General features: G+C 43.9%; 1 protein-coding gene and 1 long non-coding RNA gene across 10 annotated transcripts in view; both read right to left on the bottom strand.

Moving 5' to 3' along the window:
- Positions 1-27,833, bottom strand: part of cmpy (crimpy) — a 251,626-nt gene that overhangs the window by 152,306 nt on the left and 71,487 nt on the right. The gene's annotated exons all lie outside the window — the stretch shown is intronic.
- LOC105423844 (uncharacterized) lies at positions 12,803-25,984 on the bottom strand. Its single transcript, XR_016140012.1, has 2 exons — positions 24,875-25,984; positions 12,803-13,599 (listed from the first exon to the last, which is right to left on the bottom strand). It is a non-coding gene; the product is annotated as an uncharacterized LOC105423844 (long non-coding RNA).

Here is a 27,833-nt window from a genome sequence, read left to right as displayed (position 1 = left end):
GGCAAATCCGACTTTCGCTCGCTGCTGTCCCCCGATCAACGCGTGGAACGCGACGGGATACAAATCCGCTTAATTCGACGACGTATCGAGAAATGAAACGTACGGGGTACGATTCGCTGTTTACAACGTGTAGAATCCCTCGAGATTGGAAGTGTTCCCCCGATTAAACTCTGGCGTCTCAGCGTTTCCTCGCGATCTCCCGTTTCCATCTCGCAGCCTTCTGCGAACGAAAGCGAAATCCGAGAGCGCTCGCTCGCTCGCCCGCTCGCTCGCTCGAGCGTTATCGAGTCGCGCGCATTGTACGTCATCGCACACCGAGGACTTTGTTCCCGTTCTACGAGGTACACGTCGGCTTCGTTTTCAGCGCGGACGCGGAGCGCGCGGAGGAGGCGGGGCGGACGGACCATTAGCTCGGATACATACCGAGACCGGACCGGACTCCGTGACGGACAAAAGGAATGCAGAAGTCAGTATTAGTATTAGCATGTTAATTCTATTATGTGTTCTGCGAAAGCAAAACACCGGCACGAAACGGCGAATGCGAGAAACGAGACGGAATGTAAATCCGTGGGATGTAACGCGAAGCGACGGACTCGGACGGAGAAGCGAAGTAACGGATTAAAAAAAAAAAAAATTGTGTCGAGACGGAAGATATGTAAACGGACGCAAGTGTCGCGAGATATAATTATTTTATCATGGACATATAAGGGATATATAATCATTTTATAATTTTGATAATGAAAATTACAGATATAATAAGAAATGCATTAGGAAGATTTGAGGAACGAATGATACGGGAATTTTAATATCGCGAGTCTTGCAATTTATTCTTTCTTGTCACTCAAAGTCGCCGCTCTCTCATTAAAAAAAAAAAATATTAAAATTATATCCGTCATCCGTCTTACACTGGAATATCCATTTTTCTCTGCACATACATACACGTATATAGCATTACGAAAGAGGACAACAGACACGGACGTCTCTTTACCCGGGCAGACCTTGGCCGTATTTAACGAGTCGAGAAGCTAACGTATTTCTCTCGGCGAAAACTTTCCTTTTAAGCAAATGCAGAAGGGCGTCGCGCCCTCGCGCCTCAAAGAGTCGAGAAATAACGCTCTGCAGTGAGAAACACGCTTGCCAAAAGACGCTTTTTAATATCTTTTTTTTTTTCCTTTTTCGTTCATTCCTTTCGTACCTCTTTGCTTCGAGAACCAGTCATCGATGCATTCGATCCCGGAGCCAACGCACACAAATATATATGTAGATATATAATGTAAAGAACGAGAACAGAGAGAAAGAGAGAGAGAGAGAGAGAGAGAGAGAGAGAGAGTCTTGCATGCTTCAGATCGTTAATTAACGATGTACTCTCACAGTATTTCGTTTCGTATTTCAAAACTTCGCATGGTTCCTTTCTCGAACCGAAGACGCTCGCGATCAGCTCGCGATTTGTTTTTTTTTTCCTCTCTCCTCTTTTTTATCCTATCCAGTCGCCCGATAGCGAGCAAAGCGAGAAATGAGACGATAACATCGCAAAGAATGAGACGAAAGACAAGCAGCCGGATGAACTTTACAAGGTTCTCGTTAAATTTTTTTTCTCTCGACGCGCGATTATAACTCTCACGTGAAACGAAAATATGTAGTCCAAGTCGAGAAAAACGGAGGCCAAGTTGAAAAAAGAGACGGGAGCCGAGTTCGCGAAACGCTCGTTACGATTGTGTTCTGTTCGGATCATCGTGACCATTTTATTCAACCCGATAATTACGAAGTGGCGCGGGATAACGAGAGAAATTCTCTTCGGTGTAGTCATTATATAAAGTGAGCTAGTCACTTTTGTCGTCTGATATATCTCTGTTTATTTTAAAGAAGCGACACGAGATTTTTGTCGACCTGCTGTCTTCGATGACCCATTTCTTCATACATATTTTTCACGATCTTGTAAAAATAAATTTTCATTTAACATTTTACTCAATTACATTATTATATTTCTCCTTTGCTGTCGTGCCGCAAGTTAATACAATAACTTGACATTGTTTGTCCTGCATGTGCATATCTGCATGTCTGCGTGTCAGTGATTTGATAAAAAAAAAATTTAATTTAATTTTCACACAATCCTTTTCTTAATATCCGTCGGATATTTATATTCCAATAAAACAGTATTATTTAAAAAAACGCGATCGGCAATGTTGACTAATAAAGCGCACGGCACTTTTTGAGTTACATGTTGTATCGTCCAAGGAGTTATGCTCATAAAGCCGAATAACGGCCAGTGTAACTGACATAATCACGAACGGAGTGAAGCGTGCAAGTAATACCGATTATACCAGATGTACTAGAGAATGAAGATGTGTCCTAATGTTTCATCTATTCGAACGAGGGTAGCATCTCAAACAGGTCTGTGCCGATCGTAAAGAAACTTTCAATTTATGATAAATGATAACATTGTTATAGTTATAACGCTGTCGCTGTCGTAGAGAATAAATTCTTTTGAGGAGTAAATTCTTCAAAAAGTATCAACGGCAAATTCCCTTAGTCTCATCTCATCTCGGCAAGAAGGTGTACGCGATGACGATGGAAAAATCGTAAAAGAATTGTGACACTCTAGAGATTAGCGGAGCGTAGGACATAAATCACGAGTTAATTTTTTAAAAAGCACTCGCGGTCGCGATGCACTGCAAACGTGTAATTAATCTTGCCTAGTAGGTCGTCTTTGCTCAGAAAAACCGCATCCACCGTATCGTCGTCGTATGTGTGTATCGCAATATCTATTTAATTTATTCCCTCGCAAATAGTTTCCTAAGAGGCGAAATTCAAGCGGCTTTTTCACAACGCGGTATGCAATTAATAGAGAATACATAAAGTTCTCAGCATAGTTTCGAAAATATTTTCTCCAACCAATTTTCTCTGATTCGAAGCAATTGACGTGCTTATCCATGCGATAAAATCAAACTTCCCATACTCTCATCATAAGGGGGGGGGGGGGGGGAAAACGAACCGTTTTCTTATCGCGCGTAAAATTTAATTTTCATTGCGCGTTATCGCCTTTAGATAACCAATTCAATTAATCTCGTAATAACAGAGGAAAAAGCGTCGTTCGACGACGAGCAAAACGTATATAGTAGCAACCCAACGTCACCGTCGCGATAAGGACACGATCGATCCGCCGATCTATAAACAACAGAATGATCGACTTACCAATGATGCAGCAGAAGAGCAGCAGGACCATTACTCGTAACGACCTCATGGTGTCTTTCTCGCTTGGGATCACGCGCAACATATACATCCGTCGGACAACTTTTCCTCTTCGTCACGTCATAACCGGTGTCTCGAGGCTCAAGTTATACGATGGCCTTTTCTCCTCCCTCTTTGTCTCTCCCGCGCTTAGATCTCTCAATAAACTTCCATTATACGATCACCGTTTTCACGACGACGTCGGTATTTAGTCACTCTTTCGCACCGGCGCCAAGGCAAATACGCCGCACGTCTTGTCTTTCTCCGCTCGTCGACTTCTCTCTCCGTCGACTCTCCTTCTCCTTCTCTCTCAACGACACGTACGAGCCGTTATGACACCCGTCGCGTCGACGGGAAGCATCGGAATGACAGGAGCGCAGACACAATCGATGGGTAATGCGCTACGTTACGAGTCGTTACGAGTCTATCCCGTACGCGCTGCTGGCGCGATTATGCGCGGATTATGCGCGTGCCGGCGATTGCAAGTTCGCGCACTTACGACCGATGAGCCTTTCCTCTGCGGACAGATGAGATACGACGATATGGGCGACGACATCCGAGCTCCGCTCCTTTCCCTCTCCTCCTCACGGGCTTCTTTCGGGCAGCCCGCCGCGAGAGAAAATACCGCTACAACGAACGGTCGATTCTTCTCGCTCGCGAAAATACCGATATTAATCGCATCGTAAACAACACGATCGAGCTCGAGAGCTTCGCGCGAAATAAATCGCGATGATTCGCCGGATGATGAAGAAAAGGGCCGAAAGGGGCGAGACACGCGCGAGGAGACAGCCACGTCTCTTTCGAAAGAAAAAGAGTTCGCGCGAAAGAGTGACCTTCCTCCTCCGCTTAACAATGCGAGACAGCTCGCTGCTAATTATGCGTCTCCTTCGTCGGCGAGACTAGCATTAATGACCTACCGCCGTCAAGATTCGTTTCGCCACCACACCAGCTCGACGTGATAACCGGCACGAAGTGGTGCAAAGTGCCTACACCCGCCGGTTCGTTACTTTCGGTTCGTTAGGCATTTGCCGATCGGACAGGAGACTCGTTTCCCGAGCAAGGGGAAACCCGTCACCGCACGAACAATCGAAACTTGGGACGACTTCCGATACACAGTAGCTATTCAACAGTGATTATAACGTGGGGCACTTGACGGCTATCTATTGTGTCCGGGACAAGATGACGGAAAAGCCCGCGCCGAGGCTTTTGTTGAACGCCTGGCCAGAAATTAAAGGATGTTCTTCTTGGCTCTCGAAGGCCTTAACGAACGAGATTATCGCACGGCGTTCTCCTCGTTCTGCAGGTAATTAAGATACCCGATAACCAGTAATTCCGTCCGACGTAGCCTGCGAATTCGCCCGCCGGTCTTCCTCCCCCTCGTCCTCCTCTCCCTCCACTTCTCCTTTCCTCCTCCTCCTCCGCCGATTCGTCCTTTCTACCGCCCGTCGTCTACGACCAGCTTCTCCGCTTGGTATCCAGTGTTGTTGTTGCCTAACAAAGTTGGAGCACGATCTAATAAATAGACACGCCAGGATGCCTTACGTGGACGACGATATTGTCGGTGCCTGAGTTACAAGACTGCGGAAGCGCCCCGATTAGACGACCCCGTAGCTCCCAAACTACGACTGCTAGTCTCGAAATCGAGAACTACTAAAATCCTCCGAGAGATCGCGAGTTCTACGTGCTACGTGTTCCCCTCGTGTGCCATCGTATCGCGATCGTGTTAAATCAAATCTTGGGTGATTCGTCACGCCTGGATATTCCAGAAACGTCGGCTCCAAGACTTTCGATAATTACCAACACTTCGAGATGATATCGAGATCTTTGCTTAATTTTCTGTTAATTCAAACGAGAGTTCGCTATGCCGATTGAGATAACTTAATTTTTCTCCCAGCCAAAGAGACACTCATGTTAATAATATTAATAACCGTAATATAAACGCATGCATGAGAAAAGGGAAGATTAATGTTATCGAGTCTCTCTCTCTCTCTCTCTCTCTCTCTCTCTCTCTCTCTCTCTCTCTCTCTCTCGCAGTTGGTACGCTGGTTAAATAAATCAAGAAGCATGAACGAGAGTAACGCGGCGTTACCATATAAGTATCGTTCCCTTCGCCGTTATTTGCGATCGCTGCCGATGTTAAATTCTACGCGAAAGTCGAATACGCTCCGCGCGATCGACGTGGAGTCAGCCGGAGACGAAAGATCAATCCTTTTATGGACGTCGCGTTCGTGCATGATGTTCGAGTGTATTTCCTACTACTCATCGTAAGCAAAGCGGGCCTACCTAGACTGAGCTTTACGATGCCAGATAGATCGTGTACGGGCTCGATTTAATCTATGCTGCACGACCGCGACGAAAGGCAGGTCATATAACGGCCTACGATTGGAAACTTTATCGACTCGATCAAATACCTCCGCATACGCGGATAATCCGCGTGGAATATGCAGCATGAAAGTTACACGCATGAAAAATTTTTCTGCCTTTTACCTTCAAAAATTCTCAACATGTCCGAGATCGTATTATTATCCGTGGGCTTTGCGTTACATAACGGCGGCACGACGAAAAAAAAATTGATATCGTTCATATCGCGATATAAAAGCGATGGATTATTCCGCAAAATTTGCGAATTTATACGGCGGAGATCACTTTTCAAAGCCTCTCTTTTTCGCGATAAAGCAACCAGTTTTTGCATTAATATGCTCTCGAAAATTTTCAAATTTTATTATATTTTTAATCCATTCAACAATCAAGAGGCTCGAATTTACGAGTGTATTTATTGGTTCTCACAATATATAAAAAGATAGAACGAAGTCAAGAACGAAAGCTGTATGAAATATAACAACGAGGACGCGCAAAACCCTCCTACGCAACCCTCTTTTCACCCCATACTAACAATACGAGCCGAGAAAACAAAGTTACAGACAAGTTTTGCCCGCCGCTAGTCGCTCCTAGGTAAACTCTTTCGCAAAGTTGTTGTAAGAGCTTTTGTATTCTATGATTAATACGGAACATCCCGCACGTCGTGCTCAACTCGCATAGTACGAATGGCTTGCACGCCAATCGATAAATCATCGTAATTATACCTCCGACGTTGGCCTATAACGTTATCTCGCGGGAGCCGAGAGTTGCGCCGAGTTGCAATCGACCGTGGAATCTAAGACGGATTTCTTTGTCGCGCATTAACGGCGCGGTCCCTCCGTCCCCGCTCCTTCCTCCCGCAGCGGAAAATAAACGCGCGCGCTCGCGCGCAGAGAGAGGCTAAAACCTCTCTCTATCTTTATATCTGCAGTTTATCTTTATAACTCTTTAAACGTGCTCTATCGCGCGAAACGATACACGGCGCCGGTCGAGTAAGCGTCCACCTCGTGATTCAGGTGCACCTTTTTTGAACGCGGATACCTTATCGTACAACACCTGGAAATTGGGTCGCGTATATCAATTCGCGTATACGACCGGGAATCGACCGTAAAAGATTCTTCGAATTATTTACGATCGTCGGGCCCGCCTTACGAGACGCTAACAGCGAAGGACGGGTCTTGTTACCGCGGCGCGAGCGGCCGACCGATAGTGAAAGCCAGATAGGCGCATTAATATTTATTAACACATCGATGGGCTTTATTATGGATTTTACGACATTTAAATGTCGAATAATCGCCGGGTCACTGGTAGACAAGAATATAAAATGCACGCGAGCGATATATATTTTTCCTCCGGCAGCAGCGGACGGGAAAAGGTACTCCCGTTAAAGCGATTAATTCGCATTAGTGTCACCCGGGATCTTTTTGAAACGAAACGATCCGCTCGCGATTTATCTGTTCTATGCAGAAGCCTCGTTCCATACGACGACAGAGACGTGCATTCAGAGACGGTGACAGCATGACGATCCAAACAATAGCCACGCGACATCGGAGAGAGAGAGGAAAAAAAAAAGAATTAATGCCCACGTGTTAATTCGACAGAACAAAATGCGCGTGGGCGGAACAAACGATCTTACATCCAGTCTGGCACATTAATACGATACGCTCGCGGTATCTTTGAAACTACCTGTACGAGCACACCTGTAAGTGCACAATGCAGATGTAACGCGCGCGATCCATTAATCAGCGCGCGCGGTCGACTCTCCGCACCGCGATGCAAATGAGTCCGTTTAACGTTTCGCGATAACAAAAGTCACATGCACAAACTCGCGATGGAAAGAGAAGTCGATCGTTCGACTTCACAAAATAGCAACAGCATCGAAAGGGCAATTATCTCAATATTTTCCAAATTACGCTCGCACAACTCTCGGCATTTATCATCCATATCTGGCAACTTGCCAAATTGTTTAGCCGATGACGATCGCAACGTCTGTGCTATTTATAATATCGCTCAATTTGCCGAGCCATTAATTGGCCAAAGAGAATTATTTTATGAGAATAAAACCAGATCTCTCTCAGATTTCCACCTCTTTCTCTCTCTCTCTCTCTCTTTCTCTCAGGAGGGCGTCGCTATTTCGTTGACTCCGTCAACAGATTGCCCGTGATGATTCGAAACGTTAAACGCCGCGAGCTGCTACACGAGAACCGCAAGACAATTACTGCTTCGGTTGCAGTCGCAGAGAGGAAGTCTGGCGGAAAGTCGAAGAGCGAGGCGATGCGCAGCACGCCACGGCACGTCCAACTGTTCCGAAATTCGTCGAGTTCCGGCTGAGTTTCCAACGCGGGGTTGGAGACAACCATTAGATGAGGCGACGGGGCGGGACCTCTGTGTACGTTTTAGAGAGCTCCTCCACAGGAAGATCCGCAACGGATTGCCGTTGTTGTCCCGGCAAGATACCCGGTGTACGTGCGCCCGTTCAGCATCCCGAGATTAGGGACGACCGCACGAATGCCGGGACGCTCGTCGTATCGACATTCCGAGGAAAATCGACGGGTCGCGATCGATTACGTGCGAGCCATGCCGGACCGCATATCAACAACACGCTATCGCGAGTGGAATGCTCGAGAAAGTCTCGAAATTATTTGCTCGAGAATAATTAGAGTTCTCAGGAAGCGAGAGTAAAGGAGAGCGTTCGTTTTGCCCGTGAATTCGTCGTAAATATGTCGTAAAAATAAAACGAAAAAAAAAAAAAAAAAAAAAAAAAAAAAAAAAAAAAAAAAAAAAAAACGTTTTCCATAAATAACACGGGAAAATAAAAATTATAATTTTTATAATGTTTATATAACCGAGTTGTTAGTAGTATCTCGCTAATGATATCTGCAAAATAAATATTTTAAAATGCAAAAAGAAATATTACTTTTCGAGACACTACAATTAGAAAATTATTTACACAAAGAAATTTTGCTTCGCGATGTTTGTCTTTAAAAAAACCGCCGCTGTCTTTTGCGCTGAAAACCTTTTGACATAAACAAGAAAACAAAACGAATAGAAGGAAGAAATTTTATTCATGTGGTCCGATGGCATTCCAGAGAAGACCCCACTAATGGACCATGTTCGTGAGTGTGTTACATCGCATGTTTTGCTGGAACCGATAGAAGATTCATAAATCCAAAAGAAGAAACCGAGCGAGTCGCCAGCGCCCGAATGAAGCTTTCGTGTGCGAAAATTTACTCCCGTGAGAAAATTATTGAAACGCGCCGCCGGCCGTCATGCATATCGCTGACGCGAGTTCACGCATTTACAAAGTGCCGTCGCGCGCGATATATCTTCCAGAACGCACGCAAGAAAGTTGTAGCCGCAGTCTCTTTTTTTTTTTTGCATCTTTTTTGCATCTCTTTTGCGCGTACGTATCTCCCGCGTTAACGCGTGAGAGATTTTCATAAACAAGTGATATATTTACGTTCCATCTTTTTGGGAAATTTTATCATTTCAAGCGATAAATTCTTTGATTTATTTTGTCCATCAGATGTTAAATTGCGTCACACAATATCGTGATGTATTGCCTATTACACGCAAATATCAAATCTATTTGTTGCTGCGATACTAAATGGGAAAGTACTATTTAATGTTACATTACGATGTTACATTAATCGCGATATCAGATTGGCGATGTAGTTTTCACGTAAAAAAATATTTTTAATTAAATATTGAACAATTCTGTAACAAATATCGATTCCATCCTGTGAAAGATGAATAGGCTATATGACTGACTCATCCAATTGTATATTTTATACAATGATCCATATTTCAAAAAAAAAAAGAGTAGTTTCACATTTGTCACGTATATATATATATATATATATATATATATATATACACATATATGATTAATTCGCATCTAATGTTTCGATCACGCATATAGAATATGGAATATATTTTATTGCATTAACACACAATAGCCATACGAATGCGCAAACTCTGACAGACGGATTTAATAAGTAAAAATAAAACTAAAATATGATAACGTCATCCCATATCTCGTTATTTTTAAAGCACTTCATTAATATTGCAAAAAGTTTGCAAATATTCTCTCCGATATTTAATATATCTCTTATGTGTGTTTATGACAAAAATCTTCTACTTAGATATACTCTTTCAAATTTCAAAAATAATCCGCGGGTCACGAATTACATCATCGCATAAAATGTTTTATTGCATCACTCCCAGTAATCCTAAAATTTTAATAATTTTCATAAAACATTTCATTATTCGTAACTTTTTAAGAATGAAAAAAAGGAGAAAATCGTTTTTACACACTTTCCTTAATCTTATTCGATCGAGACAAGAAACTATTTTTTGTTATTTTTCGCCGAAATGGGAGAAAGGGCAATAGACTTCCCGAGCGTCAAAAATATACATCGCGGTCTATTTTCGTGTCTGATCCGTATTTATGACCCGTAATATATCGAGCCTCTACCCCGCGGAGAGATACGCGCAGTTCCACGTATTCGTGTACACACGCAATCTAGCCGTTTCACGGGTCGTTTCGATGCACGCGCTCGCGCGAGCATTGACGCGTAACGTTTTTACCGAAAAAGCAATGGTCTCTGCACGCGGCGCAAGAGGCATTCGAAATGAAGTAAACGAACGGTGAGGCCACCTAGTCGGCGCCCAGTTCGCTGACATCACCGCCCGTATTACATTAGCCTACGTAAATGCTCCGCACGCGTGTACTCGCTCGCACTGAATCGCATTCGCGTGGGGACTTTCGCGCGCACTCGCACACGCGCACGCGCACGCGCGTTCGCGTTCTCACGCAACATCGCACGGATGTACGCGCGACACGTGCGTTTTTAACATGTATTTAACATGTATACATGCGGCACGACTCGCTACATGTCGCGAGAGAGAAGGTGGGGCAGGGAGAGGGGGGGGGGAGGAAAAGCGCGAACGAAAGATTCAATCTCTTCCTTTGATCTGTGTTGCAAAAAAAAAAAAAAGACAACGCACGCGAGTTAAACTCCGCTGACAGGCGGAGACCGAGATAAGAGAGAATCGACAACGAGATGTTTTCAACGTGTCCATTGCAAGCGAATTCTATTTCCGACAGGTAAACACGAGTACGTCACGTCGGCGCGAGTCAATTTGCACAGCCAACATTTTGCGCGATTGTAAAAATTAACTGGTAGATGCAAAACTGAGAAATCCTGACTGCGAAACATTGTTCCCGATTGTCGCGCGATGTCGTCTGTAAGCAGCGCTTCGCGGACATCGAATACTATTCGCGAATACGTACGCGAAATACGAAGGCTAAGTTTTTCAGAGAGTTTAACTCGTAAATCACTGTGTATCTTAATAAAATATCATATCAGGAAAAAAGTTTTTTTAAATATTTCACAGTCCGTCGTACTGTTATCGTTATAAAAATCGCAAAAATGCCGGCGTGCGGTGTAAAGACATTTACTATCTAGATGAATGTGGCGCGACGCGCTCGCTAACGATGCACGCCTTGGGCTGCAATATCATCGAAGGGTGAAGGGCAGCGGCGCGATTCTCTTAAACCAAATATTATTCCAAGTACGATCGCCTCGCGCCGCGTGCGTTGTAATTTACAAACGAATTGACCGTGCCAAGCTCGGCGCGAGTGGCAGCTTATCCGGATGATTCATAATAAAAGAGGAGAGCGCGCTCGCGGGCGCGCACGCGAGCTCGTGTGTGTGTGTGTGTGTGTGTGTGTGTGTGTGTGTGTGTGTGTGTGTGTGTGTGTGTGTGAGCGAGAGAGAGAAGGGAGAAAGAGCGGGAGAGAATCAAGATTGTGTGCTATCAATTCTCAGAGAAGGGAGATATCCCCGGGACGAGCACCGATGCTCTCGCTCGCTAAGCACGCTGTGCTAGGATGGGTGTCTAAGCGCACGTCCGCTAAACAGCTAGATACGTTCACCAGATAGGAGATACTTATGGCACTTGAGGGTATGAACTCGTGACCGTCTGCAGGATATAGTCTCGCCCTCTTACCGCCTCGGGAGTGGATACAACCTACGATATAACGGTATCCATCTCAAAGGCGGGGAGGGTAGAAGCAATCGCTGGAATTGCATTCTGCACGCGGCGGAATCATCTCTGTCCTTAGAGGATAACGTTGAACTGATCAAACTGCGATTTACTTTGCTTTCTCTCCCTCCCTCTTTCTTTTTCGAGAAAGAGAAAAGTCTCCTTATTCCAAAAATAATTAGAAAACCATGACTCCGTGACTTTGTATGTATGATATATAGCCCCTCTTATTATGCGCGTAATAGACATTAAATTTAATTAAATAATTTCCAGCGTTTCTTTTTTTACACTTTCATCGCGTGATTTCAATCACAATTCAATAAATACGATTTTCAAGCGATTTTCCGCCTCGCAAGATGTTTTGCGCTTCGCGCAAAGCAACGTGGAAGTCGCCGCAGATGACCGTCCGCTCATTGCACGGAATTCGCACGTAAACCGCGAAATAAATTCCGACTACGCCCGGCGGATTATATATAAGATATTCATCCGTATGAATTTATATCGCGCCGGCAACACTCCTCGCGATATCATCCTGCCTTTACCGAGGCTTTGTAAGATTCGCCCTCCCTCCCCCCCCCCCCCCGCCTCTCACGGAACCGCCGAAGTGGAAGTGTATCTCGCGATATAACGGACACCTCCGAACCCTCGTCCCTCGCGCACGAGGGAGAATTTCTTGGAGAGTAACGCCGCATGGCTGCGTCGTTAAAGCGAAACAGGTCTCCCGCGTCGTTGATCACGCGCCTCATTGAATTTTGATTGTGCCCCCGCGGTGGCTCCGCAGTCACACGGCTCAATGACACACAGGCTCGAGCACTAATTGGAAATTTAGATAATCGCATCTACATGGGTATAGATCGGTATCTTACTCAGTCGACACGATCGCGAAGTCTCGACGGGATTAAACGACCTCGTTACGTTCCGTAGATACATTCTATCTGGCCCACCTCGAAGTTCCACGAGACGACGAACCGATATATACGCTAGCCAAAACGATCGCGAAAGGTAATCTTGAGAGCAGCATTCGCGCGATACTTGGATATCTCGATGTACTTCGTAATTTTGCAAATATATTTTTGATACAGTTTGCAAGTGCGTGAGATAATAAAGAGTTCTAAATGAATTTTTATGCTCATTATTTTAGTCACTTTATCATGATAGTTCATAGTTTTTTTTTTTTTTTTTTTTTTTTTTAATACGTTTGATAATGACGAAATGAAACAGTAATAACAAATTCGAAAACGATATCGATTTGAATAAATCGACAGAGTGCACCGACCTTTACAGCTAACGATTAATGATACCTTATTTGGAAATCGATGAGCAAGTCAGCTTAAACAAGAGCGATTCATGGATATTTGCATGGTTATGTTTCCTTTCGTTCGAGTTGACCACTAATTTAAATTTAAATTTAAATCGATCAAATTATTGAATAGCCTAAAGGAGGTCATTTGAATGAATCGCATCGTGTGGCAATTAAAGTCGCGCATAACTCTGAAAATTTTCGGTTGGTTTGCAGTGTGTGTGTGTGTGTGTGTGTGTGTGTGTGGTGTGTGTGTGTGTGTGTGTGCGCGCGCGCGCATGTGTGTGTGTTCAATATTAAATTTTCAATTAGTCTCGAAAATTATATTTTCAAGTACACTGCTCGCACAAATAACACAAATACGTAATATTACAATTTAAGGTTATATAAATAATTAATAACTCATGTGTTTAACTTTCTCGACGATTCGAATCGATTCGTCAAGATAATCGCAAAATTTCGCTCAGTATTTTCTTTCAATAATAACCAGTTTCATGCATCATCAATAGCGAATAGCGTACATTTCCCTTCTTAAATAAATCTCGATATTAACTCACTGCATCAAAAGTGCAGTTGGAGCGGAAGCGCTCGAAAAGTGCAAGAATGACGTGAATTTTTCACTAACTTCCGCAACGTGGGATCGCATCGGTAAATCGCTGTTCCTATTCGATATGCGTAGAGAGAGAGAAAGAGAGAGAGAGAGAGAGAAAGAGAGAGAGAGAGAGAGAGAGAGAGAGAGAGAGAGAGAGAGAGAGAGAGAGAGAGGAGGAGGGGAGGATGCCGCGGGCCGGCACACAGGGGAATGCATATGCACTTAACGTTAATCGAGTCAGTCCATCCGATTGGAAGCTAACGCGCCGTACGAACGAGCCGTGGAATCGTTTCTCGCTTCGACAAGTCGACGATTAGCCACCGCGCTGTCGAGCGAGCCCAGGCGCAACGGAATCGACGCATTGACTTTACTGTCGGCCCCCATCGATTAAACTCATTGTCGCGATTTCCTGCTTCATCCTGAGAATCCTGCGCGATCGATGGCCCTCGGTCAGTAAGCAGCTCGAAGTCCGGCGAACATCGGCCGAACGATCGAAGCTCGATCGATGACGTTCTCTTTCGCATATTACGCTTCGGCGAATCGATCGGTCCGGCGAAATCACGTGTCCTTGAGTGCTCTTATATCGCGCGGCGTGACGCATTAATTGGTCACAATTTACCGTCCGGTCGAGATCGAGATCAAAATGTGGACCGATAGAGCGAGAGGGATACGCAAATTTTTCGTAACTGGACGGCATTAACTTTTCTTTTTTTAAATAAATGTTGGAAAAGAGAGAATTATTCCAAAGATAAACGACGTCGCGAGCTTTGTGGAAATTTATTCAGATTATTTTAATACTCGGACCACCAAATACATACTACAGTATGCAAATTGTATTACGAAAATATATAAAGTCTACAAGTCCCACTATCGTATATTACATCTAATATCCGATATATCGACAAAATTAATTCAATATATTTGGTAATACCGCGGTGCGCGACGTCGTTCCACAACTCCAGCGCAAGAATGAGAATTATGAGGCGTGTGTATCTGATGGCGAAATATTAAATTCCAATATCAAATTTTGTGCGTGCCACCGACAATGCGTAGCCAATAGGCGCGACTCCCCCACGCTATTTCGACTGCTATTTTGTAAATCGACTGACAGGTATTGCTATTCTACTTCGAATTCTGAATATCACATCATTGTTGTAGTCTCGAAGAGAGTATATTACCTAACTGCGAGTGTATTTTCCACCGCGTAGTGAAGATTAATATGAGAGTTTCTGAAGTCTCGCTACGCGAAAAAAAAAAACATAGAGATAATCGACCGACAGGGGTCTATAAATACTGTGGCATCGTGTATTAGCATGATATTTCGCTTTCAACAATGACTGATAATCCGCACGTAGTCTTGATGCATCGCTATTGGTGGCGCCGCGATAAAAGCCGCGGGCGAGCTAAGCCGATAAAAGATACGAAGCGTACGGGGCCATTAGTGGTCTCGTACCGTGGAGAATTCGGCCGTGCATCATCGGCACGGCTGGCCGATCGGCCGCAATCGTAATTGCCGAATTTTGTTGGCGAAATTAAGAACGCGGCGAAAGAGAGGGAGAGCGGGAGGCGCGGGCGGGCGTGCGAGAGAGAGAGACGGAGACACCGAGAATAATCCACGAGAGATATCAAAAGCCGGCAATAAGTTACGCCGCGCGAGCGCATTACGACGAGCGACAAGCGTCGGAAGCGCCCCGTTAAAAGGTGAAAAGCCGGGAACGTTCGATGCGAAGGTCACGCATTTATCTTAATCAAAGAGAAATATTAGGTGCATTCTACCTATTTCGCGAGGGGACGAAAAACGCGCCAGCCACTCGCCGGCTGAAAGAAGCGTACGATAGGATAGGAGCGAGAAAAAGAGAAGAGGGCGGGAGAAAGGAGAAAGGAAGGGAGCGAAAGAAATGGAATGCACCCGAGCGCGAAGATTCTTCCTCGTCCGTGATGTTCGCGTTATCAGGCGTGATGTCGTCGAAATAAATCTTGAGGCGCGCCACGTTCTTTTTCACGGTACATCCGGCTCGCCCGGACTCGTCGCGAAAGTATGTTATGCGCTAGCAAAAAACGAAGCTAATTTCGTCGTTCGAATACACGAGGCGCCAGCGATGGGAGGCGGCTCTTATCGCCGAAGAAGGAAATGGGCTTATCGTCCAAGTGGGCCGAAGAGTATCTGACAGTTAAAAGTTTCGCAAAAAGATAGCAAAAATACCTAAAAATGGAAATCTCGAGTGAATTAAATGTAACAATACATGAAAAATTAATTTCGTTACGTAAATAAAATATCGTGCGAGATTAAATGTAAGATTTTGTAGAAATTATTCATACGCTTCTCCTCTGCACGTCTGCTTTGTGATTTTATTACGTTCGTACGTTAGAAAAACTCCATTCGGTGCTCGCATGCAAAATGTCACGTTATATATTTCCGCATTATTCCCGTGCTTGCGGAACTGAACGTTCCCTCTTCGCGCTCGTCAGCCCTTTTCGGCCCTTTCTCACGGAGACACGGAGACCTCGCGATGTCATATGAATAAAAAAATAATCGACGCCTAAGTGCGGTAACAAATCTCTCAGGCGCCGCGAGCCTGTTCCTCGGCCCGCGTTTTAATCTACATAAGAGGACTGTTTAAAGTACGCGATCGCGGACGTTTCCGTACGGCTGATCCATTTCATCCGGTTAATCCCTGCGGCTGCATCAGCACGCCTCGAGATGCAGGGGCATTAGCTTTTGTATAAGCGTCGCGCTTTACGGACGGATTTGCACGCGTGCTTGAAACCGGCGCAAAACCACCTCCTTAAGAGAGAATCGTAATTTAAAACGACATTTTGCCGTACGTGGCAAAGTCCGATTTATAACCATCCGGCTTTCGCACGAATCGCCGATGATTTTAGTCACAATGTGCATAATATTTTCAATAAATTAAGATTAAGCCCTATCAATGTAAATATTAGAATATATCCCCGAATGAACGTTCCGCGCGGTCTCACAAAAGATTATTTTAAAAAGTGTCTGAAAAGAATTGTTACAAATGGGCAAAAAATGATTATAATTATATCGAGCAACACGGGAGCACACGTATATACTCAACACATTTCTTCCATAATTTAAAAATTTAATAAAATAGATCGCGAAAATTCAGTTATTCTCCTCCAAGATAGCTATTAACGTGTTTCTTTCTGCTTGTCTTCTTTCCGGTGAATAACGCGATTTCCGACTTGGGCTCGTTTCACGCCCGTCAGCTCAATTGGCGCGATTTTCCCCGGCGAGGTCTGAATTTTTCGACGGTATTCGCGAAACACACTCTCATCCAGGGATTCTCTACGCGTTTTCTCGTTAGGCGAGATATGAAAGGGGAAAAAAATTTTCAATCGTCGACGCGCGGCTTTTGTCACGGTTAAATTATCGGCTCGCGAGCGCGATCGTTGTGCCTGCACGCACGAGCGCGTTTCGGTATCAGACCCCGTAAAGTGATCGCGTGTGTGTCCGGGTGCGCTTCCGGGCGCACACGAGCCACCGAGTTTCGCATTTCACGTTCGTCGGGACGCCTAACAAATCCGCATTACCGAACGCCGAACTTCGCCCAATATCACCGCGCGCCGCGCGCGCGACCGTTTGGTCGCTCCGGCTTGTCATCGAAAATACCTCTGCGCGTGACAGACCGTTGATTGCCGCCCAAAGACCAAACGACAAGTCCCGCGAAACGTTTGTGAAAATTTTTTTTATCTCGTCTCGTCTCGTCTCGTCTCTCTCTCTCTCTCTCTCTCTCTCTCTCTCTCTCTCTCTCTCTCTCTCTCCACTGGCGTAAAAAAACGCCAATAACCCAATTTGTTCATTTCAGTTAGCTACGCGCGCCAATCGGATTTACGCAGGAGGCCGATCACAATCCATTACGTTTTGTACGTTTTCGACTTAAAATCAGCGTGTTGCACCAACGGTTACGCAATACCATAATTGCTCGTTGAACACGTTTCTAATCATTAAATATTTCATTGTAAATATCCGTTGGTGTGTTTTACTATTTCTTTACTATTTTTTTCGATGAGGGTGACGATAAAAAAAAAAATGGTATAGTATGGCGTGAAATGTCGTACAAAGAAATTCGACAATACGACTGAAAAATTCGACAAATCAAATTTTCGACTCGAATCTTTTCGCGAAAACGACGAAAATGCAAAATGCAAAAACTTGTGAGTGCCACAACGTCGTCTGCATATTAATCGAGCCAGGACTTTGGCAAGATAAAAGTGGGCGCCGTAGCACAGAAAATTTCCTTCAAAGTGATTCATCCCCCGATATAGATTCAAATATACATAAGAAACAAGCGAAATGAAATAGAGGGAGGAAAGAGGAATTCGCGATGCAGAGGGAGGAGAAACCAAATGAGGCTGCCTTGTTTAACCGAATCTGAATGCGGATGCGTCCGACTACAGTCGCCGGGCCGGGAAGCAAATGCCAGCTGTGAAACGTGATCTGTTTACCTCGTGCAAGAAAGTGGCGGAAAAAATTGCGCCATTTCCACGGCGGACGGCTCCCGTCAAAGGTCGAATAACATCGGGCGGGCTCGCGTCAATCGGCGTCCGACGCACATCGGAATGGCTTTATCGCTACGATCCCTAATTTGTTTCGAATCGCGGCGTGCACGATTGAACGGACACGCGCGTGTTTAAGGCTCTCTCTCTCTCTCTCTCTCCCCCTCCCTCCCTCTCCCTCCCTCCCTCTTTCTTCCCCAACGCACTCGCGGCATCGCGCGCTCATCATCGTTCGATGAAAAAAACCTACTGGCACGGAAATACCGTCGATAGACAGATAAAACGAAGCTCGACGCCTCCGCCTTGCGATTTATGAACGGTCTATTTCCGAAATGTATGCGGTGTGCCAGAGATATCGAGCGTACACGTCCCTCAACTCCGGATCTTTCAACGGAATTCGGAGCGGACGCTAAACAGTAATGGACATTGATTTTTTTTTTCTTTCAGCATACACAGTTTTCATAAATCGCGCTTGTCATTAAGATAACCATAGCGATAGGGAATTCCTCGAATTAAAATTCCATGAACTTAACACAAGTTGTGATACAAACACCGAGATTACATTCAAAACATTTACAATTACTGAAAATATGTAAAAACGACCCAAGTTGATAATTAATAAAATATTTGAACGAGAGTATTCTCTATACAAGAGCATACAGTAGCGATTATTTTTTTTTAGAAAATCAGATTGATAAAAAGATTTCTCTTCTTCGTGTAAGTTTCGCACTGATAAAGCACACGGAATAGTTTATCTTGCCAAGAAAGAGTTAAGCGATCCATTTCGCTATCGTCATTCGCGTCAGGTTTCTCGACGCGCGTGTGCACCTTTCACGTTTCTTACCAATACCGAAAGTATCGTCGATCACGTCTGCGGCACGGATTATCAGGAATTCTCGATATCTCGGCATGCATTTGCCTCGGCGAATATACAGAGAGTACGGTGCCGCCTTCTTTCTTCTTTTCATTTTTTGGACGCCGCGAACGGCGAAACCACGAGAACGGCGAGAAGCTAGCAAAACGTGAGTTATGAATACGAGAATCGGGAGTGCAAACACGTCGATACGTCCTATCTACGATCAAACGTTTTTCCAACTATTCTCTTTTTCTCTCTCTCTCTCTCTCTCTCTCTCTCTCCCTCTCTTTCTCTCTGTGTGTCTTCACCTCTCCGAAGTTCTCGCGAAAGTTGCGTGCAGATTATGAAACGAAGCGAACCAGCGCAGTTTCCCCGACCTTTTATCTCGTTGCTCGGCACACACACACACACACACACACACACACACACACACACACACACACACACACACACACACACACACACACACACACACACACACACACACACACACACACACACACACACACACACACACACACACACACACACACACAAAATGGAAACACGTACTTTATTATAATTAACTCACAAGTGATTAGGTCAGAAAAAATCGTACCGTCAGTTAAGTCTGCGTAGAAACGTAATGCTTTAGGAAATACAATCGCAAAGCGTAAGTATTATTTCACATGAATAGAAAAGAAAATGTACAATCAGATCTGACGTTCTTCTTGTTTTGAAATTTCCGAGCCTCGTTTTCATTTCAGTTGTTGAGGATGTTTGAAAAATAAGACGTCTTTAATTGCGGTACGTAATAATTTAATTAAAGATCAGAGAGATTCAGTGAAATAGAAAAGGTTCATATAATAATTCGATTATAAGTAATGGAGAGTTCAACTATACAGTGACTCATTATATAATAATTATAACAATTCAGAAAAGTATCGCGTTTCCAATGTGATTCTACATGAGGAAACCCGTGGATATAGCTGCACGCTTACGTATAAATTCTTCATTCGCCAGTCATCGGCTGGTCGTCGCATTGCAGGTTGTCGAACTTGGCGACTTGCGAGAATGCATCTGGCGATTGCGTTATAGGACAATAAAAAAAAAAAAAAAAAAAAAAAAAAAAAAAAAAAAAACAAACTGTCGGCGATTGTGTATTGCATTGCCACTGCGTCGTAACTGATCGTCTAATCTGAATTGCGATAACGCGAATCGCGATATTCGTTCTCGAAAGTGCGTCGGGGCCCGATAAGATACTCGATATATCGATGAAATCTGGTCTGCCCTGATTAGCCACCGAATATCAAATATATAACTTATCAAGCACGCATAAATCTAACTGCGTACACGAAGTGGAAGTTTACTTCGTAAAAAATGCAACGGTCTGACTTTTACGTAACGAATGGAAATACGAATCAAGTATGAAACTGATCTTTCCGTCTCTCTTTGCCCGCGTCTCTCTCTCTCTCTCTCTCTCTCTCTCTATCACACACACATTGACATTAATCTCACCTAAGATAGAATTCAGGGTCAGTGATAAGTTACGGCATTGCGTCACGTCGAACTATTTGAATCAAGTGGAGCGTTGATATCATATCTCGTTACGATAGATATAAATACGGTAACCAGATATATAAACCGAGTCTAATTTTTAGCACAAGTCACTTTCAAAGTAAATATTAATGCGAAGAGAGATAGATCGCCTAGAGAGATAATTTTATTTCCACCTTTTGCAAAAATAATTGCCGTTCGGAAGGAAAACGATTCAATCTAGGACTACTTTCCCATTTCATCTTGAGGTTTTCTCGATTCGCGCGAAAAAAAATCGAAGAGCTATAGAGCAAATTCATTCGCTGTTGAAGAACGGACGCGCGCGATGGGGGAAAGAGAGGGAGGGGGAGAGGGAGCGGCTGTATAGCCCATAAATCCACGTCGTAGACTTAGCTGCGATGGCTAAATGCCACCCACGTAACCCGACCTAAGCTAACGTTAACGAGTGTGTCGGTCGTGTGTATCGCGGGTCGCAGCAGCGCCATCGCGATGATCGACCTTTACTATTTCGAGAAGACACCCAATATACATAAACGCTCTAATTATCGCCACACGCCGAGCCTTCCGATCGTTCTCTATGTATGACCGAGCCTTTGTCCGTGGGACGCCCACGGAAAGGGACTATGAAAAGTCTGGGGAGAGGGAGAAATCCTCCTCTCGTTCGTCCAATCTGACCCCCTCTCTCTCTCTCTCTCTCTCTCTCTCTCTCTCTCTCTCTCTCTCTCTCTCTCTCTCTCGATCTCGATCTCTCTATGTCGCACCTCGAAGTGCATCATGGCTCAAAGCGAAAAGCTATTTTCAATTAATGCAAATAGGGGAAAACGGAAAATCCACCATGATACCTTTGACAGGCGATTGGGTTTGCTATCGCATCGACGTCATAAATTTGACAATGATCAATGCCTATAATTACGTACGATAAATTCGATAATGATCAATGCCTATAATTACGTACGACGTCCGTTTCGTTTCCACTTTATGTATTTGCATAATCTGTTAATTATGTGCAACAATAAATATCCGACAATAATGATCTCTAAGCGGGATATTTATCCTTGATAAAATTCTATCTTCGATAACATCCGACGACATCCGGCTTGCGGATTACAATTAAACGAATCGGCACGTAAATCAAGCTACGGGAAAAGAATTGAATTGAATGAGAAAACAAATAGGCAAAGCGCTACGCTATAATTACGAGCAGCGAAATCAGAAAATATCGGCATGCAAAAATTTACGATGAAGAGAATATGAGAAAATTTCAGCCCTCGCCATTCTTCCTAAGGACGTATCTCGTAGCTTCGTCAGCTCGTAAGCGAGCCGTTATTAAAATTACATCAGCATCGACGTTCTAATTGTTTCGTCGAGTTCCGAGAACACGAATGGCAAATAATTCGCTCACTGTCAGCCAGTTTATACGTACATATGTGCTTCACAATGCTTTGTGTGCTAGTGCCAGACTCACTTCGGTTAAGGATGAGAGAACAAATAGATAGGTTACTATTGTAATTTTCTGCATTCCAAAAACTCTCGTTAATTCCTCACGAGACAGTACTTCACGTTAGAAATATCACGGCATTATATGCGGCGGATGACAAAATTAATTGCAATAGAGCAAAATAAGATGACGATTTCCGCGAATTTCTCTGTGACTTAATCATCCTTAGATAATCTCAATGTTTGTCGAATGATGAGATCGGAGCAAAATTAAATATATACCACATGTTGACTGTGCGACGAATTTGATAACGCTATTATTTCAGACGAGCTTACGTCATTTTATCGTTATTTTCATCTTACGTCGTGAGCTTAATTATAATAGTTATAAACAATCATGTCACGTTGGTTACTTGATAAAATTTATTTCTGCTTTCATACCTCCTCCTTTCATGTATCGAAATATATGATAATGCGTTACACGTGTGCTCTATTTTAATCTATCGTTCCATCTTGCCTTTGTAACCGTGTTTAACTCTCTTCTATAATTACGTACGATCGTGCTTCAACAATAACACGCTCTCGTTATGTGACACGGAAACTAATTATTTCGCGGGATTTAATTTATTAAAGTATTAATAAACTCGTATCCATCCTTAAGGCCGGCGACGTAAACGTCCGCTTTATCATCGACGTTTAGAACTCGCGCAGAAAAAAAAAAAACCTCATAGATAAAAAAAATATAGAATAGATAAAAAAAAAAAAACGAAGGTAAAATAAAACAAAGCGTTTATCGCGAAAACGGATGTAAGCTACATACAATGCGCCGCGTATCTTCCGAAGGTTTCGTGTTTCGAGTTTCTAGAGAAGGAAGATATCCGACCCTTTAAATTTCACGACGTCTCGCGACTGCTCGTGCGGATCGCGCGCGCGAGAGCCCTCGCCTGTATCGCGCGTGTTACGGCGTAAATTTAGCAGATCGCGATAAATTCGCGCCGTGCGACATATAAAAATGGAGATATTATTGCCCTATTCGCGTCCCCGTGAACGGGCCAGGAGGACCGGACCGTGCGGCGCTCCTCTTCCACGTTTAGTCAATTCTGACCGCCACCTGTGGCTTCGCGCGCGCCGTCTTTCACGGCCACCTCGAATTCCTACGTCGTCGACCGCCTTCGAAACCGCGCGTCACACACCCACCCACACACACACACACACACACACACACACACACACACATATATGTACATACGCACACGCGTATACACACGTAGAGCGGATAGGCAACACACGCGGCGTACACGCGGGCGCCGCGCTCTCGCAGTTAATACCTCGCGAAAAATAAACATCGCGCTGCGACGCGATAAGCAAAGCGGATGCGCGCGCGCGCGCGCGCGCGCGATTTCCAAGGTCATCTCTGAAATTCCAATTCCGTTCGGATCACCGATACGAAAATGGAAAAAAGCGAGAGATAAAGAGAATCGAAACTGGAAGGTAAGGTTTCTTCCGTCGAATAATCTTTCGCGATATCACGAATTCGGAGGAGCTAAATTGTGTTATTATTTTTTTCACGTATCATGAAATTCTTGTTAGTAAGACAAATTTGTTCCTATGCGCTTCGCATATCATCGTAAAAGAAATCACAAATTCGTTAAGTGCTTGTCCCGCAATCGTTTTATTGCGTTTTACAAGTATTATTAATTGGTACGCATTTCGTTTAAATATTTATAAAACATTTCCAAGATAATACGGTGACTCACGATAACACCCGGCACCGAGATACAGAATTTAATATAAACTACGAGCTTAATCGAATAATCACATGGAAAAAATTTCTCGACAAATTGTTACTCGTCGGGAGACGAGAGACAAAGTAATTGCTGCCCTTCGAATGAGATAAAAACAGTGACGGACGACAAATAAGAACAGGCACGCGCGATTTCATTTAACGATTTCCCAATTATTATTTTTATTTTGTTTATACCGAATTTTATAACAACGATACGTGCGAAAGATCCCGGAAAGATTAGTTTTATTTCTCGCATGCGCGCATATATCTCGTGATGGCGCTGTAAAACGCAATTATTTTCGTCCAGCGTCGACAGCGACGACGATGACGACGACTCAATCGATCTCTCATGTCTGACAGCGGATCAACAGATAGGCACCGGTATTCTGTCAGTTGGAACCGCTACCAGAGCTACGCGCAGGCGGACCAATAATGTGGAGCCGGGTGCGAGCAATAATCGCACGTGGCGATATCGCGAAATATTGACATAATATCGTCGAGTGGAGCGAGCGTAAGCCTATCAAAGGCCGAACGGATCAATTCCATTTTTTTGCAAATTTCTTAATTTCAGATTAGCATAATTAGCTTACAATCTCAGAAATATCGTTTTTTATTTCACGGAACTGACTGGTTTTGCGATTTAGAGACGCGAGTAAGAAACGGAGTATCTCTCCTCTTATCAACGATGAGCGTTGTCCATCGAAATTGTTGCGCGAAATAAGCCATTTGGCTCTGTGAAGAATTACAGGCGTGTAATTAATTACGGTATCGATATTTTTGAAAAAACGTTTTTTCAGAACACAATTTTGAATTCGAGATCTGAAAGTCAATGTACGACTTGAAATTTTGGCTTACCAATCGGCTTTACGAAATCATGCCGAGAATTTACCGAGAGAATATTTTCAATTGGAAAATATTTCCAGGAGAAAATGCATGTAGATAAATAGGAATACAATGTAGCGACATAGTAGTTTATGCGACAGGAGGCGAGAGACTCGAGTCACTTGGCTCATCACGCTTTTATCACTTGGAAATCAGTCGGGTCGCTATACGACTTCGCATACCACGCGGCTGTCATCAGCCGCGTTAAACGTCAAGATACGACGACGACGACGAGGACGCGTCGCGTCGCAATTTTCGGCAGCACTCTCTCTCTTTCTCTCTCGGCACCGACAACATCGACGCACGCATGTTTACGCCGATACTTACTACGCACTGTTTTCGCCGGCGAAAACGCACTTCGTCTCCCGGTGCAACAACACAACCGAGAATTCGTTCTTCCTCTTCGAGGCCCGTAGGGTGACGGCAAGCCCTCTTCATCTGCGATATCCGACCGGCCCTTTGTCCCTTCGATCGGCCTCTTTTCGAGGAACCTTCGGAGGGGGGGAAGCAGGAAGGTCGCTCACGTGCGAGGTCGCTTCGATCCTCGCTCTTTCGCAACTCGCTCTCGATTATTTATCCCTGCGTTTCGTATATTACACACGTGGTATTCGACTGGTTTCGCGAACACGGCGAAACGCTAATCGTGATTCGAGCAACGCGATATCTTCTCTCCCCCCCTCACTTATCGGTTCGCTCGTTCTCGTTCTCTCTTTCTCTCTCTCTTTCGCGCGCGCGCGCGCGACCAGCAATCGCAACACTCACGCGAGGCGCGAGCCGGGACTGACTGGAGGCGCGACTAGTCCGTCGGTTTTATACGAGTGACTGGTTTCCCCCGGCGGCACACGACGCGTACGTACGCATCGAAGGAGCAGCAGCCACCGGGGCCGTCCGTATGCTACCTGGCCGCCGTAGCCGCCGGCCGCGCCGCTCCGACGATCGGTGGGACGCGCCAAAATTCACTTTTGAAATTCGCCGAACGCACCTCTCCTCTCTCTCTCTCTCTCTCTCTCTCTCTCTCTCTCTCTCTCTCTCTCTCTTCTCCTCTCTTTATTCTCTTTCCCACCGGGATAAACTTGCAAACGGCGTTCTAACGTAATAAACGCGCTTTCCGCCTTCGCGCAGCCGATCGACCGCCTCTTCCTACGCTCTCTTTTCCCGGATCCGCGGGCAATTTCGCAGAAAACATACGGCAAGTCGTGCGAAAACGCCGAGAATACCGGAACGGGATTTTGTTTACACGCCTTCACGCCGGATGATACGATCCGATCTTTCAAGCGTCCGGAATAAGTCGTTTGCGGTAAACGCCATGCCAATTTCGCGAATATTTCGAAAACGCTTTGATGTTTATTCTAATTATGTCACTTTTCCAGCAGTTCACGTCATTTTCGCAAATATATTTTGAATATTTCAGTAAATGATTATACGTGGCTCGTTATAATTTCATCATTCCAATAGAAATTTAATTCAATGCCAGAAAGCTACAAATTTAAATTTTTGCATAAATATTTATTAATATGCTTTAAATAAACTATTACAAATATTTATTAATAATTTATTATAATTTTACAAAAGCAGATTATAGTTTCAATCTATTTATTCCTATATAAATTATTTATTTATTCCTACATAAATGATTTCGAAAATACTTTTTAAATTTTCATCACGCGCAACATATAAGCCTTAAAAAAGATAACAAATTTCAAACTTTTAATTAAAATTTGTTTTAAGCTTGTATCCGATATATTTATTTTTAGCCTTCATACTTTTGAATTATTTAATTATTAAAAATTTATTACGTTGTTATTCGCATCTTTCTATTATATTTAAATAATAAAATGAAATCAATTTCGGAATTATGTAACGCAAGAGATTCTCATCTAATTCGCTCTTGTACGACCAATAATATTCTTGTAGAATATTATTTTATCTACGTTCTTCATCATCCTCAAAGCACGAGACCAAGATCTTATACCCTCATGAATAAGGATAGTCACTGTATTATGAGCCGCTCGCCACGGAGTAGCGTCGATATCGCTATAAAATATCGATCGAGATGAAACTTTGGCGCCAACATCTTTTCACGATATTTATTAATCATTCCCTTTGATACTTAGTAACGCGCAAACTTTTCTCGAGAGGTATCGGTATCCCATCAATTCACAGAATGCCGCCGCACGCGCCGCGAGGTGTGAATTACGCGCGCGAATTAACAACGTCGGAGACAGACGAGAGACATCACGAGCAGCATATTATCGTCCACGTGACTCACTTGCACTTGGTATCAGGTATATTTACGAGCGCGACGACTCTGGCAGTTCATGTAATAGTCTTATTTCCGTTCTTTACCGCCCATGCACCTCGCGACTTTACCGCGAATGAAGAATTTGGCAAGCTTCGCTCTGCGGCCAATGTCACGATATAGTCGCGTTTCCACCTCATTTAAGACTCCACTCGCCGACTTACCTTTGATCTATGAAACCCTTTTCGCATTTTCGTCCTTCTTTCTCTCTGTTATCATTAAATGTTATTTTTGTGTAATTTAGCTAGCTTGTGTAATTTAGTAAATTTTGTGTTTATTTAGCCTTACATTAAGCTGCTATTTTTCAATTGAAAGTATCACGAATACCCTCGTATTCTTTCGACGAGAAGAATATCAAACGTTGTTATATATCAATAGAAGCAACGGTAACAGTCGAGTTAAGGGTCAACGAATTCGCGATTGATTCCGTCTCTTCCGCCGATTTGTTTGTCTACTTCCACGCGATGTACCATAAACGTCAAGGGACGATCGCCACTTCGAAGGAACGTCACCTGACACAACAATCCGCTGCCTTATTGATATTGTTGCAGGGTTTCTATGGATGGTCGGAACGAGAAGATCGGAACAATTTCCGGCAAGAAGCTATATGCTTGACCCTCCAGGGCTATCCTCAGCGTTTTCTTTTCGCCGCCTCTCTTATCCGCGAGCCATTGCGAAATGCTTGTAAAGCGGTGTTTCTATATAAGGAAGAAAAATTGTATTTGATAGAGAGAGAGAGAGAGAGAGAGAGAGAGAGAGAGAGAGAGAGAGGGAGAGAAGAGAAATATTATAACTTTAATAAAATTTTTATGAAACTGTCAGCATTTTTTTTTGTATAAATTGTTTCCATATACAATTAATTTTCCATCAAAATAGTATAGTCTAATAAGGATAAAATTATCATCTACGTAAATATTTGCATTTAATATCGCAAAATCTAGATGTATATCGCATCGAAACATCTTATAAACAAACAATTTATATATA

Source organism: Pogonomyrmex barbatus, unplaced genomic scaffold (assembly GCF_055798465.1).
Source record: "Pogonomyrmex barbatus isolate J1 unplaced genomic scaffold, ASM5579846v1 scaffold3, whole genome shotgun sequence".
Classification (NCBI taxonomy): Eukaryota; Metazoa; Arthropoda; class Insecta; order Hymenoptera; family Formicidae; genus Pogonomyrmex; species Pogonomyrmex barbatus.
This window is presented reverse-complemented; position numbering and strand designations above follow the sequence as displayed.